This window comes from Pygocentrus nattereri, chromosome 25 (assembly GCF_015220715.1).
Source record: "Pygocentrus nattereri isolate fPygNat1 chromosome 25, fPygNat1.pri, whole genome shotgun sequence".
Taxonomy (NCBI): Eukaryota; Metazoa; Chordata; class Actinopteri; order Characiformes; family Serrasalmidae; genus Pygocentrus; species Pygocentrus nattereri.
In genome coordinates this window covers 27,384,451-27,402,231 of record NC_051235.1, presented here as the reverse complement: position 1 = coordinate 27,402,231, position 17,781 = coordinate 27,384,451, and positions in this window count along the sequence as shown.

Below are 17,781 nucleotides of genomic sequence, written 5' to 3'. Positions count from 1 at the left end.
CATTTGAAAAGCTGGGTGTACATTGACTTTTGGTGTACAGCCCACTCCCATGTACCAAAAAACCATTTTCTAACCTCTGAAACATAAACAGGCTGTTTTTTTACTGCTATGCCTTCAAGTCTGATATACGCTACATTGCCAAAAGTTTTCACTCACCCATCCAAATCATTGAATTCAGGTGTTCCAGTCACTTCCATGGCCACAGGTGTATAAAGCCGAGCCCCTAGGCCTGCAGACTGCTTCTACAGACATTAGTGAAAGAATGGGTCGCTCTCAGGAGCTCAGAGAATTCCAGCGTGGTACCGTGATCGGATGCCACCTGTGCAACAAGTCCAGTCGTGAAATTTCCTCACTACTAAATATTCCACAGTCAACTGTCAGTGGTTTTATAACCAAGTGGAAGTGATTGGGAACAACAGCAACTCAGCCATGAAGTGGTCGGCCACATAAAATGACAGAGCTGCATCCAAGCCTTACATCACTAAGCGCAATGCAAAGCGTGGAATGCAGTGGTGTAAAGCGCCACCACTGGACTCTAGAGCAGTGGAGTGTTCTCTTGAGTGACCAATCACACTTCTCTGTCTGGCAATTCGATGGACGAGTCTGGGTTTGGAAGTTGCCAGGAGACAGTACTTGTTTGACTGCACTGTACCAAGTGTAAAGTTTGGTGGAGGGGGGATTATGGTGTGCGGTTGTTTTTCAGGAGTTGGGCTCGGCCCCTTAGTTCCAGTGAAAGGAACTCTTAAAGCTTCAGCACCAAGAGATTTTGGACAATTTCATGCTCCCAACTTTGTGGGAACAGTTTGGGGACGGCCCCTTCCTGTTCCAACATGACTGCACACCAGTGTACAAAGCAGGTCCATAAAGACATGGATGAGCAAGTTTGGTGTGGAAGAACTTGACTGGCCTGCACAGAATCCTGACCTCAACCTGACAGAACACCTTTGTGATGAATTAGAGTGGAGACTGTGAGCCAGGCCTTCTCATCCAACATCAGTGTCTGACTACACAAATGCTCTTCTGGAAGAACAGTCAAAAATTCCCATAAACACACTAATTCCCATAAACACACTTCCCTAAACCCTGTGAAAACCTTCCCAGAAGAGTTGAAGCTGTTATAGCTGCAAAGGGTGGGCCAACATCATATTAAACCCTATGTATTAAGAATGGGACGTCACTTAAATTCATATGCGTGTAACACTTTTGGAAACATAGTGTATGTAAATTACTTCATACATGGGTTATACCTTATTTACAAGGCAGTGTGGGGCAAAACATTCCTTATAACTTCAAAGTGAATGGGTGGAGCTAACCTACTGTAGACTGAATGGGCAGTTTTTGTGACAGCTTAGTCTCCATAAATAGACTACATGGACTGGGAAGTAAATTATATGATTTGAAACTTTAGCAACATTTACTCACCAAACTATTTTAAAAGTTAAAAAAATCAGGTCATATTCATGATGTGGGCCTTTTAAAGCTCTGAACTTTATTAAGCTGGTGCAGAAGGGAAAAAGGCCAGTGCTGCAATCCAAATATCCAAATACTTCATTCACGATATATCATGATACAAATATAGGCCAAACCACACAAAGCAACAAGTATTCCTCAAATTGTACGGCTAAGTCTCTGCGATCATGACAAATGTAGTTCATGCTTTGTAATGAATGGTTAAAGCAACTGCTCTTAGGCCTGTGTAAATCCCAATGTTAGACTGTGGATTGGGTCTGTCCACTGTGTGATTAGCCCATCACTATCAAATATCCCACTGCTGTTTCCACACCGGGCCGAGCCTCCAGCAGCCAGGCAGGGCTGAGATTATCTTTACTGATCTACTTTAGCCCACCTGACCTATGTGAACACACTCACGTCTCTTAAATCAACAGAAGATGGGACTTTATGGCTTGTGGCCAGAAATGTCACTCTCCATTTGACCCCCCTCCTTATTTTAGCCAGTCCTGGGATGGCAGGTATTGTTCTGTGAGATCAGTTGACTTGGCGAATGACTGGGCCATAATAAACTGGGCCTCTAATCGAACCTGTTCACTGGAAACTTACACAGGGATTACACTGTGCGGAGAGTGATGGTGACAGGGCTTGACTGTCAGCTCCTTTCAGATCTACGCCTGGGAGGGGAGTGGAAAGAGCCCGCTTCTCTTTCCAGTGAACCCCGCCACCACCATCCATGCCCCGTTTGAATGGAGCTCACATTACCCATAACAAGCCCACAGAGAATTAGGTTGTGGCTTTTTACAGAAACCTGCAGCATCACTGCCCTTCAAACGTTCAGTCTGGTTCTTATTGGATTCCCTAAATAGTATTTCTGATGATTTGATCTTAGCATATGTTCCAAGCAAGAAGAACATTGTATTTACAATGTAAAACTTGTTGTTTGTTTGTTTTCTTTAGGAAATACTTTACTGTAGGGCAGTGTACATAAGGCTATGTACCCCCTCTTCACTGCATTTGACATAAACCTAAATATCTATATAAACACTTATAAAGGCTTATTCCAATATGTGTCACCTACAAAGACTGACCACTGTGTTCACCTCCTTGTTTCTACACTCGTTGTCCATTTTATCAGCTCCACTTACTGTATAGCTGCACTTTGTAGTTCTACAGTTACAGACTGTAGTCCATCTGTTCCTCTGATACTCTGTTACCCTGTTTTTAAGTGGTCAGGACCCCACAGAATGACCACAGAGCAAGTACTTGGGTGGTGGATCATTCTCAGCATTGCAGTGACACTGATGTGGTGGTGGTGTGTTGGTGTGTGTTGTGCTGGTATGAGTGGATCAGACACAGCAGTGCTGCTGGAGTTTTTAAACACTGTTTATTGCAGTGCTGAGAATGACACAGAGCATTTGCTCTGTGGTGGTCCTGAGGGTCCAAACCATTGAAGAACAGGGTAAAAGGGGGCTAACAAAGTATGCAGAGAACTGGACTACAGTCTGTAACTGTAGAACTACAAAGTGCAGCTATACAGTAAGTGGAGCTGATAAAATGGACAAAGAATTTTATGAAGTACATTTTATTTAGTTTTCATCTCAGGACTAAACAAATGTAAGTTGTGTCAGAATATTCAACTTTTATAGCACCAGTGCTACGTACTCGTCGAATGCTACATGATGTCATATATTCTTCAAGAAATCATTGTGATATACTTACCGACCACTTTATTCAGTTCAGTTGCTTGTTAACACAAATAGCTAATCAGCCAATCACATGGCCGCAACTCAGTGTATGTAGAGGTGGTCAAAATGCAAGGTGCTGAAGTGCAGACCGAGCATCAGAACGGGGAAGAAAGGGGATTTAAGGGACTTTGAACATGGCGTGGTTATTGGTGCCAGACGGGCTGGTCTGAGTATTTCGGAAACTGCTGATCTACTGGGATTTTCACGCTCAACCATCTCTAGGGTTTACAGAGAACGGTCCGAAAAAGGAAATATCCAGTGAGCGGTCAGTTGTGTGGACGAAAATGCCTTGTTGATGTGAGAGGTCAGAGGAGAATGGGCTGACTGGTTCCAGATGATAGAAAGGCAACAGTAACTCAAATAACCAACCAGAATCTCTGAGGAACGTTTCCAACACCTTTTTGAAAGTCTGCCACGAAGAAGCAAGACAAAAGGGGGTCCAACCTTTTACTAGCAAGGTAATGTACCTAATAAAGTGGCCAGTGAGTGTACATATAGCTACAAAGTCAGCTGTAATAACATGCTGTCATCTCACCCCAGAAAGTGTAACGACACAACCTAATTTCAGAAAAAAATCAATGGCATCAAAACAGACAAATGCTACACCTACTGGTATAAGCCTCTATAATAAATGATTAAGACATAGTCTCATAAACACTGCCTTTCATTTTTCCCAGTTTCTCTTCATCTGACATTGCTGTATTTCTGAAACAACCATCGTTGGTTCCCTTAAGAACACGTTAACGGAGAAGCCTTTTTTTCTAACTGTGATGTTAAAGTGTGAAGGACATGTTTACAGAACTTCTGCATAAAGGTTCAAAACACAAAAGTTCAAGATTTGTCCTAGAACTGGACACCCGAGCCAAGAAACATTGAGGAGGCACATGTTATTTGTGTCCTAAACCAATGTTCTTCTTTGTCTGACATTGCTCCTCATCTTGACTGCCAGTCGAAATGCATTGGTTTGTAAATGCTGTTTGACTATTCTCAGGAAAGAAAGGGCACAATACTTCATTTCGGAATGCTAAACATGTCCCGTTATTTACTGACCACCTTTGAAAAAAGGGAGATTTCAATCCTGAACTCTATTACTAATTCAGTATTAAGTTTTATAAATAGAAGGCAGCAGTGATTACAGCAATCACTGCTGTTTATAACAGGTGAACAATCTTTGGGCCCTCAAAGCATTCAGGCCCATTTTTTGTCATTATCGTAATAAGAGCGCAGTTAGTGTTATTAGTGCTGGACACACGTGGCCAGCTTTTCTCCTAAGACGGTGCTTTCCAGCAGTGAAACACTATTAGACACGTGACCCTCCTGAATGGTGACTGGAAAGCATGCGAGTGCTGCTGTCAACACCGGGACATGAATAAAGCTAAAGATAGGGTCACACCAACGTCTCTGCTGACCAGTCCCTCTTTATATAGGACCTCTTCGGTTTATAACAGGCATTGAAGGGCTATTTTTTGACAAGGCTGGTCTTCTGATGGAAACTTCTGATGGGTGCATGACTGACCCCTCTGGCCTGTGTGTGGTGGGTGTTTTGGGAGATAGTGGGTATGTATAGTGTGAGTGATATACAAGGCCAAAGCAGCACATGTGCATTGGAGGCGATCCAGCATACAGTACTACTAAAGCCCTGGACCTCTGTACTGATATTCCTGGAAGGACTTCTTGCACTTTACTGGTGTAATTTATCATCTAAAGTGTGGGAATCAGCACCAGGACATCTTCCAAGTTAGAGTTCATGTGTGAGAGGGACTTTTCCTACTTAAGCACGGTGTTACCGACTGCAATGCAACTTGGCACAGACTCGTGACTTATGTAATTAGAAACTGGTGACTGGTAGAGTGTTGTTCTCAGGGTCAAAGGTTAAAGTGGTGGCATGTTCAAGAGGGTTGCTTTGTCTTGTGACAGAGAGCAGAAGAGAGCCACGGTGCCAAGCCGTCCACCAAAGGTCAGACTTTTCCTATGTTTACAATGAGACAATGACCAAAATGACCCCTAAACAACACATTTAGACATTTGGACTTTCCACTTTCGGGGAAGAGACAGTTCTGAGGTGCTGTTACTGTCTGGTTCCTGAAGAGAAATACGAGGCTGCTGGGATGACATTGAATCTCATTTACCAACAGCATTCTTAAGTGTAATTAATCCCCTAATATCCATGAACCCTCTGCCAGATCCAGGCCTCAATTTCTCACTCGTGTAACTTAAAAACCCAAAACTTTTACACTGTTTTCAATGTGGCTGCTGAATTTTATGCAACAGTTAGTTTTGACCATTCAGAAAAGCATTGAACTTGTCTTTTATAAGATAACAGCACATTTTAGTAACCACACTAGTACAGTCCTGCTGCTAAGTAACAACAGTGGTCACGTTACTCTCAGTTTGCAGTGAAATCTCTTTGGTAGAAATGACCAAAGGGCCAAAATTGTACTTTTTTCACATTTTATTTCACTTTAAGTACCAAAAACAGTCATAATTCATTATTAAATGACCATTTTCTGACCTCTCTTTACCCAGCCTGAATTAAACAGTTTGAATGAAACTTTTTCTTATTATGCTTTTAAGACTCACACATTTAAATTACATTAACTTTTATTGGCTGCCCTGTATTGCTCCCCAATATAAAAACAATATAAAGACCAGGATAAAAACTTCTCATAGCTGGATCATTCTCCATTTGGCTTGGGAATTCAGGTGGACACATTTTTAAAAATCCTGGTGAAACATGAGTGACTGTGGTCACTGACATTCTGGTTAAAACTGAGGGTTTTGTAAATTGGCTGGCTCATTGGTGGTCAGGTGACCTTGTGCAGCTCTTTAGGATCAGTAATAAAAATGATAATTTGGCATTATTTTGAGAAAATGTGAATTACCCAGCCTTTAAAGCGCATAACACCAGTGACACATAACAGTTATGAGTTGCCTGACAAACAAAATGATTAATAAATGAATGAAATATAGTGAGCGAGTGTGGAGTCGCCTTCTCAGGCCTCGTGATGCTTCCTCTCTGAAGAGCCTCGCCCCAAAGAAGCCGTTCAATAGAGTTGAAATACGGAAATCACTGACTTTTGGGGCTGAGTCTAATATTTTAAGCGTGCAAAGCCTGCAACCTTTGTGACATGGTTTCCCCTCCAGATGGAGAATGACCCAACTTCAGCTTGAAATTGTGGGGCTAAACTGATTTAGGCTGGACAGGTGGATGTGTGTCGATGTGTTGCTTTTTGTGACGTCAGTGAACAGATCTTGATTTCAAAACTTGTTTTACATACTACATGAAATAATTTGTTTCAAATTATTTATTTAAAAAAAGAGATCAATGTTGGTTTTCCATTATATGGACCCTTTAAAACTGAATGTCGTTTGTGCCTTTACTTCGCAGAACAGGCACATACAAGGATTACTATACTTGAGGTTATTCGTTATTATGAATAACACCACGGTTGTGATACACCACAGTAAAAGTGGGTGGGGAGAAGCCCGGGCCAAATCACTTCCCATATAATATGTGTTTTGTCATAAGGATTCCTCTTTGGGCTGTAATACCTAACCCACCTGCTATGTCCAGCGCCCACAGTGTTTGAGATTTGTGTACGGTTCCCCAGCAGCTGCCCTCGCTGTCATAATGTGTCATCTGCTGTGATCGGTAGGGTTGCCATGAAGACGATGAATCAAATCGCACTATAATGAATCACTGAATCAGTAGCAATGTGCACGGGGTGACTGCCAGCACCTCTCATCCATGCCACACTGCTCTCAGTTCCCCATAATGTAACCAAACACTGGCAAGAGATACAGACTGCTGTGAAAGTGTGGGACTTAAATAGAGTGGTCTTCCCATCAGAGGGAAGCATGTGGGGGCTTCGACAATGCCTGGAGACAACAGCCAGACAAGCCTGTGCTCAGCAAAGCACTGCCAACATGGCAGGTACAAACGCAGGACAATCAGCACAGTCAGTAGCCTAGATGAAAACTAGCTACTCTAAAGGTCCTGGTTAATCACACTCCATCATCCACTGTGAGCAATCAGCACAGCCACCCTTGACCCTGTGTGGCAGAGGAGTAAAAATACATCAAGATACATCATGATGCATTGATCCAGTGGTGTAGGTGGGCCAGTCACACTGAGGAATGTTGCCTGTGGCATCTTTATTATTAAAAAAATATATATCATATACAGTACTGTGTGAAAGTCTTAGGCACCCAAGACACATTTTCAAAATCTATTTATTTGTGTAGTTTGTGTTTATTTGCTGAGCATAGTGTTAATATTTGAATAAACAAAACGTATAGAATATTACTTAATAATTATATATATATATATATATATATATATATATATATATATATATATATATATATATATATAAAAAATTGTGATTTTCTGGATGTGAGTGTATCTGTTTAACCATTTCCAAGCCTCTCCTCGAGGAAGTCCAGTATTATATGTGGTTAAAAAGCAGCTCCTGGTTTGACCAATCAGTGCTTCAGTAAATTGAGCTCATCATGTAATTGATGATATTAAAGAGTCTCTGTGGCGGCTGTGAAGGTGTCAAGGTTACTTGCTACTTTTTATTGTTTTTATGTTGATTTGAATTATGAATACGACTTTATTCTAATGTATATTGTGAGAAACTCACTGCTGAGGTCAACTGTTTAAAAATTTGCTTACATGCCTAAAACTTTCACACAGTACTGTACCTCAGGGGTATGATAAAGGGGAATTCCACAGATTTATCAAAATTTCTGCATAATGCAGAAATACAAGGAATTATTCAGAGGGCTTTGAGGTGATATGATTCACTGAAGTCTTACGAACACTCATTCTCATTCAGTCTCAGAAATAAAGGTACTAACTAACCTGTCACTGGGCCAGAAGTTGTACTTACTCCACACACCCCGTCTCGTCTCCAGGCTTTTCATTTTATTGTTCAGTTTTAAAACATTAGGATATGAAAAGATACAAATATGTATTTTTCATCTGGAAAAAAACTTATTTAAGGTGCACAACTTCACTTTAAATCCACTGTTGTACCTTTGATGGTACATTTACGTTGTTTGTATGTCGATGAATCAAAAATGTACCTGCAATGTACCTTTATTTCTAACAGTGATGACAACGGTGGTGATAGGAACCACAGCATCTCCAACACAAACACAGCCATTTGATTTACTATCCAAATGAACCTACAGTTATTTGAGGCTTTATATGCAATGAAAGTGTGAAATCTGAAAAAAACAACATTTTCTTTGGGTTTTTTTTTTTTTTTGGCCTTAAAACAAACTCACTAAACCTGGCAACTAACAGATGAGTTAAATCAGGTGTGTTTGAGCAGGAAAGTCATCAAACTGTGATGGACACTGGATCTCCAGGACCAGAGCAGTGCTCCCCTGTCAGGGCACTAAAATCTGGTTTCTATCACAACTGGTGTGAATGATTGAGTGAACAGAGCATTTTACATGAATTCGTTGCCTATGACTTTGCTTACATTATAATGATTAACTGTGCAGAGGTTCCCTTTAATATATGTCAACGATTAGCCTACAAAAGAGCACCAACTTGAGGAGCAGCAGTAGAGAGTAAACAAGATTCCAGTATCAAGATCATTCCAGTATTCATTGAAAGTAATATTAGTCAAAGTTGGCCTGTTTGACTCAGCAGGAATTAGTTACCCGCAGCATGAAGGGCCTGGGTTCAATTCCCCGACCGGGCAACCAGGGCCCTTCTGTGTGGAGTTTGCATGTTCTCCCCTTCTCTCTGCTTGGATTTCTTCCCACAGTCCAAAAACAATGAAATGTCATGAAATGTCTGCTGGTGACCTGTCCAGGCTGTTTCCTGCCTTCTGCTTAATGACTGCTGGGATCTTCTCCAACACCCCATTGCGACTCAGAAGGATAAGCGGCTTACACAGTGTATGTATATGCAACTTATGACATTTTTATTTTTCCTTTCAAATTGCATTTTAAGGTAGTTCATCAACAAAATATAGTGTAATGTTACAAAATGCATTTTTAAAAACCCAGCCCTCAGCGCACCAACAACATTGCATCCAAGCCCAAAAGTTTGAGCACTCCCAATCTAGTTGAAGACTTTACTATGTTTAAAATGAGACACTTCCTCTGTAGATGCACTCATACTTCGCCCTTTTCATAACTTGCTGGTTTGACACACATAACGCTTGACACATAACAGGCAACATGAGTTATTTCCAAAAATGCACAGAATTCACCAATTCCAGACGTCTGAGAAGGTCCTGCCTCATTTCGCTGCTATAGCGGTCAAACTTTTAGTTCAGGCTATCTGGTAGCATCCGTCACACTTGTGCTGACAAACTAAAACCTTCAGTAGTAAAAGAAAAGTACAAAAGCACACGGAGGAAATTGATTAGCTACTCAAATTAGAAGGCTCTTATGTCTAAGTAGGAGGAGGTTTCAGGGCTGCAAGTATTGGAGAAGTTGCCCCCTCAGAGAGCTAATTCTAGAGCTAACATCGGAGCTAGTCGGAGCAGTGTTTGATGATAAGGAGAATTCACTGTCTTTTAGCAAACTAATGAAACAATACAAAGGATGTCATGTGTACGAGTGCATCACACCATGTTTTACTCACAAAGGAGAACATTGTACAGTCCTCAAACTCACTTTCTGTAGCTTAGTTAAGAAAAGTGAACTAATTGGCTATTTGGCCTTAACATTGTTCTTAATGTGATGTATAGCTATCACATTACAATGACTTTTTTTAAGCAAATATAGAAAGTTCAGCTGACCCTAGAACCAGCATACATCTGGAACTTTGAGTCAGGTCTTCCACACAGATTAGGCAAATCCAAAATGTTTTTAACATAAGCAATGAAATGAAAACAGCTCCACTTACCACTTTCAGGAATTATACGTTCCTCAGTAACACCTTTCCACCATTTCTTAGTTTAATAATTCTGACCAACCTCCGCCGTTCTCACTGCAGATTTGTTTTCATGAGTTGGGCAAATGGTCAGTTAAAAGCACCACACCACTACTGTGTAAACAGCTCCTCCATCTAAGCATTCAGGGAATTTTGAAGATGATTCCGACTCAAAATATGGTGAAATGTGCGATTTCATGATGAACTGTTCATCTTCGGATCATACCTTGTGACATCAGAGATCCACACCCCTGCTGCGTGGGGTCAGCCAAAGGTGTTAGGTGTGGGGCTAACCGGCTGACCAGCTGTGATAGAGTGAGGTCATTTTAATCATGTGTGCTACAGACCTCATTCGTTTGTTCTGCTTGGACAGGCCACCTTTACATCTGAAGCTCAAGGTCGAGATGCGGCTTCATTCTGAGAGTCCTTGAACATGAAATTAGGCCTCATATATTACAGCACCATTAAAGCAGAGTAAACGGCCACAGTAGAGGCATGTTCTGAAGGGGGGATTGCAGGGATATTTTGGGACTGCGATCTGTTAGGTTTTCTTTTGACGGATGACAGCGACAGATCGCTTGTTCAGAGCGAAAGAGAGGGAGAGAAAGGGAGAGAAAGAGAGAGATAGGAGGTGGGAGTCAGCCTGTTTGTTTGTAACCATGGCAACATCAGGTGGCAAAATGATGAAGCAGAGATTGTGCGCGAGTGACCTGGCCTTCGCTGCCTGCCCTCTGCAGTCGTAAATACAGCCTTACAGTCGCCTGACGCTTGAAAGAACAATGCAGTGTTTATAAAATTAGAAGAGCACTTAATCATACAAGTGGTCTCTCCAGCTAACATGTATGCCGTGTGCTTCTCACAGTCAGCAGTTAGAGGGAGGCCAATGTCAAGGCACCAAGGTTATTATAGCCAAATATAATAAACTATGCATAAGTAAAGCAAAAAGATACTTGTAAAATGAAATTATATATATATATATATATATATATATATATATATATATATATATATATATATATATATATATATATATACACACATACATACATACATACACACACACATACACACACTCACCGGCCACTTTATTAGGTAACACAGGTTAACACAAATAGCTAATCATCCAATCACATGACTGCAACTCAATAAATTCAGGCATGTAGAGGTGGTCAAGACAACTTGCTGAAGTGCAGACCGAGCATCAGAACGGGGAAGAAAGGGGATTTAAGGGACTTTGAACGTGGCGTGGTTGTTGGTGCCAGACGGGCTGGTCTGAGTATTTCAGAAACTCCTGATCTACTGGGATTTTCACAAACAACCATCTCTAGGGTTTACAGAGAACAGTCCGAAAAAGAGGAAATATCCAGTGAGCGGTCAGTTGTGTGGACGAAAATGCCTTGTTGATGTGAGAGGTCAGAGGAGAATGGGCAGACTGGTTCCAGATGATAGAAAGGCAACAGGAACTCAAATAACCAACCAAAATCTCTGAGGAACGTTTCCAACACCTTGTTGAAAGTCTGATCACGAAGAATTAAGGCAGTTCTGAAGGCAAAAGGGGGTCCAACCTTTTACTAGCAAGGTGTACCTAATAAAGTGACTGCTGAGTATTATATATATATATATATATATATATATATATATATATATATATATATATATGTGTGTGTGTGTGTGTGTGTGTGTGTGTGTGTGTGTATATTATATATATATGGAATATGAGAATATGAAACAAGACAAAAATAATAATCAATGCTTTTAAACCTGCATTCCCTAAAATGGTTTCTAAATGTTTTTGGGCTTGAATGTATGATTCTAGGAATCTTTGTACAGGTTCTTTAAACTTAATGGTTCATACTGCTTCACTCCCCAGTTTGTACCATCCATCCATCCATCCATCCATTTATCCATTATCTTCCGCTTCTCCGGGGTTCGGGTCGCGGGGGCAGCATCCTAAGCAATGAGGCCCAGACCTCCCTTTCCCCAGCCACTTCCACTAGCTCTCCAAGGGGGATTCCGAGGCGCTCCCAGACCAGCTGGACAATATGGTCACGCCAGCATGTCCTGGGTCTTCCCCGGGGTCTCCTCCTGGGTGGACTTGCCTGTGACACCTCCCGAGGGAGGCGTCCAGGAGGCATCCTAACCAGATGCCCGAACCACCTCAGCTGGCTCCTCTCGACGTGGAGAAGCAGCGGCTCTACTCCGAGTCCCTCCCGGATGACCGAACTTCTCACCCTATCTCTAAGGGAGAGTCCAGACACCCTGCGGAGGAAACTCATTTCGGCCGCTTGTATTCGCGATCTCATTCTTTCGGTCATTACCCAAAGCTCATGACCATAGGTGAGGGTGGGAACGTAGATCGACCGGCAAAACGAGAGCCTTGCCTTATGGCTCAGCTCTTTCTTCACCACAACAGACCGGTAAAGAGCCCGCATCACTGCTGACCCAGCACCAATCCGCCTGTCAATCTCCCACGAAAACTAAGCCATATAAACAGCTGTTTTGAACAGCCTATTTGAATTGTTCAGCCTACACTCTTTAAAAAAACACTTTAAAAAACATTTTCTGTCTCCAACTGGACATATCAGTGTGTTCATTAAGAGATGACATGTTTTGGGTTACTTTTAACAAAGAATGTGTAACATCAGAAAACATATCACACAAAAAGTGCTGAAAATTGTGTGTCGTTATTTAGCACATCACTTTTTGAACTGAGCGTGCAGCAGTTCAGCCCTGCCAGTTCACACTGAAGTTACAAAGTGCATTTCATTCTGAAGCAGTTTTTTGAATGAGTCACAATACAGGGCAGCCAATCAGAACAGAGGTCACTTACATATATCAGTCTTAAAGGCACAGTAACAAAACATTCCAAGGGATAAGGATCATTCTCAGGGATGAAGAGAGGTCTCAAAATGGTCATGTAAAAATAAATTATGACTATTTTTGGTACACCGCAGGGGAAACACAAGACTGAAATACAAGAAGAATGTGGGATATGGGGCCTTTAGAGAAGCACTTAACATAGAAAGTAATACTTTCTATGTTAAATGCTGTTTTGCCATTTTCCAGTTGCAGTTACAGAATATTCCGATATATAAATACGCTGATAAGTATTGGTAGGTCAAGCACTGGGCTATATGTTGAAAAGCGAAACTAAAATATGTAAAAATAAACTTCTCCTGGAAAACGTTGTAAAATTTAACCTTACAGTGAACTGAAAGATTTGTCAAAAGTATCCAGACAGCCCTGCCCTGCGATGGACTGGCGACCTGTCCAGGGTGTATCCTGCCTTCCACCCGAAGACTGCTGGGATAGGCTCCAGCACCCCCTGCGACCCTGACGGAGAAGCGGCTTAGAAAATGGATGGATGGATGGATCCAGACAGCCCTTCTAATGAGTGAATTCAGCTAAATTAAGGTGCTGACACAGGGGTTCACTTGCACACACAAAGTTTATGAAATATCAATTGAAAAGCATTGACCAGTAGAACGGGATGTTCTGAAGCAGCCACATAAGAGCCTAAGGTCAGCATGCCCAATGCCAAGTGTCGGCTAGAGGGGTCTAAAGCCCCCCAGCATTGGGCTGTGGAGCAGTGGAACTGTGTGGAGAGATGGAGCTCCAATACCTTTGAGACGAGTTGGAGTGATCATCAGTACCATCAGTACTAATGCTCTTGTGGCTGCAATCAAATCCTCAACATCTAGTGTAAAGCCTTCCCAGAAGAGTAAAAGCTGTTACTGCAGCAAAGGAGGACAAACTCCCTATTAACACCATTCGTTTCAGAGGAATTGTTGGATGTCCACAATATACAGAAGTAGGTCTACACTGAAAGCCCACTGTTATATATAACCTTACTAGACGCATAACACACTCGCCCTTTCAGTGTGACTTGCGTCCGCAACTGTGGCCCAATTATTCACCTTAACCAGAGCTTCATAAACGAAACGAGGGCAACGTCTATCGCCACAAAAGAAACAAAGTAAGACGTGGACTCAATTCTGTAAGTGCTTTGCATGTCGGAGCGATTGGAGCCTATTCTCCTCCACGCCTGGAGGCCGCAGCTCAATCAAAGAAGAACGAGCAGACATAACACAGCAACGTCAGTCACACATTCAATCACAGTGCTTTATTACATTTTGTCATGTGTCATTTACTCAAGGGGAAGGAAAAGCGAAGCAGGCTGACTGTGGAATTGGATCTGGAGTCAGTCATTTCCCTCCAGGCTCCATCCAGTGCTGCTCGGAGCGAGACAACAGGAGATATAACCGATATATCCCTCACCGATGCCAAAAATATCGGATAGCAGCTATTTATATGAGACCCAAATGCAGTTTACATTACACGCCACATTGATCGCGCCTATGCTGTTTTTTGCCTGCTTGCTCAGGTATCCTCCAGACTCAACACAGTGCTATTCTGGGCGACGTGTTTCTGCAAATATGTTAAATATACACCAACTGCTGAGGCTCATTCATTATTAATGAAGCTGCGAACAGAAAATATCTGTGAATCAGTCTGCTCAGGTGACAGAAAGGAGACGGCTGAAATCCTGATATGGCTCCTCTTGAGGATATCCGAAAAGCATGAGCACATCACTTCTGATGAGGAATCGAACGCTGGTACATCACCATCAGCACATGACCTTGGACATGGAGCAGTGGATGTCAGAGCGAACAGTTCAGCATCTTTTAATCAAATACCATCATTTTAAAGAGGAAACATCTGACTCACTAAACCGGCTTCCAGATTTGTGCCCTTTTTCAGGCGTAATTGATGCAGTCAGCTGAAATCGATCATTGCCTAAACTATGGAGAGAAGATAAGTGTTGTTGGAATACAGTGTACACAGTGTATAGCTACATCTATAGTAATAATGTGGCAGGAACGCATAATGCAAAAACATATGGAGTAATTATTTGTATTATTTTTAAACTGTTTTATTTTCACTGACATATTAAAGTAATATTTTCCTGACCTGGGTGGTGTTTCAATAGGAAGAAAAAAAGAAAATTCTACAGGGGAAAAAAAAAAAAAAAAAAAGACACACAAAGTGAAACACTATGGGCAATACTGCCACCATGTGGTCATTCAGAGAATAGAGAACAATAAAATCAGTGCAGAAAATAAATGCACTTCACAAATGCTCAAATCAGTTGCTAGGATAAAGTTATTAGAGATAAAAAATGCATTTATTTTTGCATTGATTTTAATGTTCAGATTTTTAAAAAATATATACAATGCTATACATTAGCAAGTTACACATATATAGCAACAAAATCTCATCTCAAAAAAGGCAGCTTTACAGGAAAAAGTTGCTAACTTTGGATGAAAGTTAATGAAAGCAGAATTTTCCAAGTTATTTTGGACTATATTAAGGAGCCCTGGTGGTGACATCCCTTATAAATGCACATAATGTGTAGCCATGACTTAGTAAGGCATGGAAATGGGATTATATATATATATATATACATACACACGCATATGAGTGACCTCATTCTTAATCTATAGGGTTTAATATGATGTTGGCCCTTTGCAGCAATAACAGCTTTATCTCTTCTGGGAAGGCTTTCCACAAGGGTTAGGAGTGTGTTTATAGCTCACAGTCTCCGTTCTAATTCATCCCAAATGTCTTCTCGGGCTCATCAGGTTGAGGTCAGGACTCTGTGAAGACCAGTCAAGTTCTTCCACGCCAAACTTACTCATCCATGTCTTTATGGACCTGCTTTGTGCACTGGTGTGCAGTCATGTTGGAACAGGAAGGGGCCGCCCCCAAAGTTCCCACAAAGTTCGGAGAATGAAATTGTCCAAAATCTCTTGGTGCTGAAGCTTTAAGAGTTCCTTTCACTGGAACTAAGGGGCCGAGCCCAAGTCCTGAAAAACAACCCCACACCATAATCCCCCCTCCACCAAACTTTACGCTTGGCACAGTGCAGTCAGACAAGTGCCGTTCTCCTGGCAACCGCTAAACCCAGACTCATCCATCGGATTGCAGGACAGAGAGGCGTGATTCATCACTCCAGAGAACACATCTCTACTGCTCTAGAGTCCAGTAAAGTCCACTTTACATTGCGCTTGGTGATGTAAGGCTTGGATGCAGCTGCTCGGCCATGGAAACCCATTCCATGAAGCTCTCTATGCTGTTCCTGAGCTGGTCTGAAGGCCACATGAAGTTTGGAGGTCTGTAGTGATTGACTCTGCAGAAAGTTGGTGACCTCTGCGCACTATGCGCCTCAGCATCTGCTGACCACTCTGTCATTTTACATGGTCGACCACTTCGTGGCTGAGTTGCTGTTGTTCCCAATCACTTCCACTTGGTTATAATACCACTGTCAGTTGACTGTGGAATATTTAGCAGTGAGGAAATTTCACGACTGGACTTGTTGCACAGGTGGCGTCCGATCACGGTACCATGCTGGAATTCTCTGAGCTCCTGAGAGTGACCCATTCTTTCACTAATGTCTGTAGAAGCAGTCTGCAGGCCGAGGGGCTCGGCTTTATACACCTGTAGCCATGGAAGTGATTGGAACACCTGAATTCAATGATTTGGATGGGTGATTGAAATTATATATATATATATGTATATAAATAAAACACACACACAGTGTATATATGATGAAAAATGTATTAATATTTCTTAAATTTTTATCTTTAACTTAACTTACAATACGATCAGTTTAAAGGGGTGAAATTAAAAAGAAATCCAGATTCACCTGGAAACCAGAGCTGAGTACAACATAAGATGACATCAGCATTTCCAGTGAGTAATGATGTCAGGACACCTCTACTGGCCATTCCGTCAGTCTGTAGCTAAACTGACCTTCTCCTTGTTTATTGAAAGTGAATGCTGTGTCCAGAAATGGACCATGAGTTTCACTGAGTAAAAACTTTATAAATATTAAACGTCTTTTATGGTTTTTATTATTTTTATTTTGTTTATTTCTGGAAAAAAATGTGATGAATCTGTGTAAGCTTACTAACCAAGCTACAAGAACAATCTTTCCAATTCTCTCCTTCACTTTACATGAAAGCATGAAGGGTCACTTATGACACGCCCAGTATGTACACCTCAATCAGTGGGTCAGTGGACTAAATACACAGAGTCGTAACTATAACAGCACTGCCTGGCCTGCTGCACTTACATCTGAGGATTTTTATTCTTTGTCAAGACCTGTTTGGAGCATCATGGCTGCACATGGTTGGGCAAACAGTGATCCCCCCTCAGGCTTCCTCATTAGCCCTTCTGTCCCAGTGAAATGAGCCTTGTCCTGATTATGCCACGGAACAAATCTCACCCTGGGAATATTCCACTCACAGAAACGCACTTAACTCCACCGCCTGTGGCTACTGACCGCTCCGAGCATGAAGATATGAATCACAGTTTGACCAGGTTTAATATTCAACTGCAGCTACTATGGACAGCAAGGCCACTGGCTGGCTGACAGCCCCTGACGCTTTGAAAACTGACCCCACACTTATTAAAACTACAGTTCTGTGAAAAAGAATTTCAAAAAGTACATCAAAGTGTAGTCAGTCAGCCAAGACAGCAAGACATTTGCTTAGCACTGGAGCCCCGAGGCTAATGTAGATAACAAATGGGAGCTTATTACCACCATGGCATAAACTGTATGTTTGAATCTCCAAGTGATCTCAAATAGACGTATTTGGTTTCTGACATCCTGTTTAT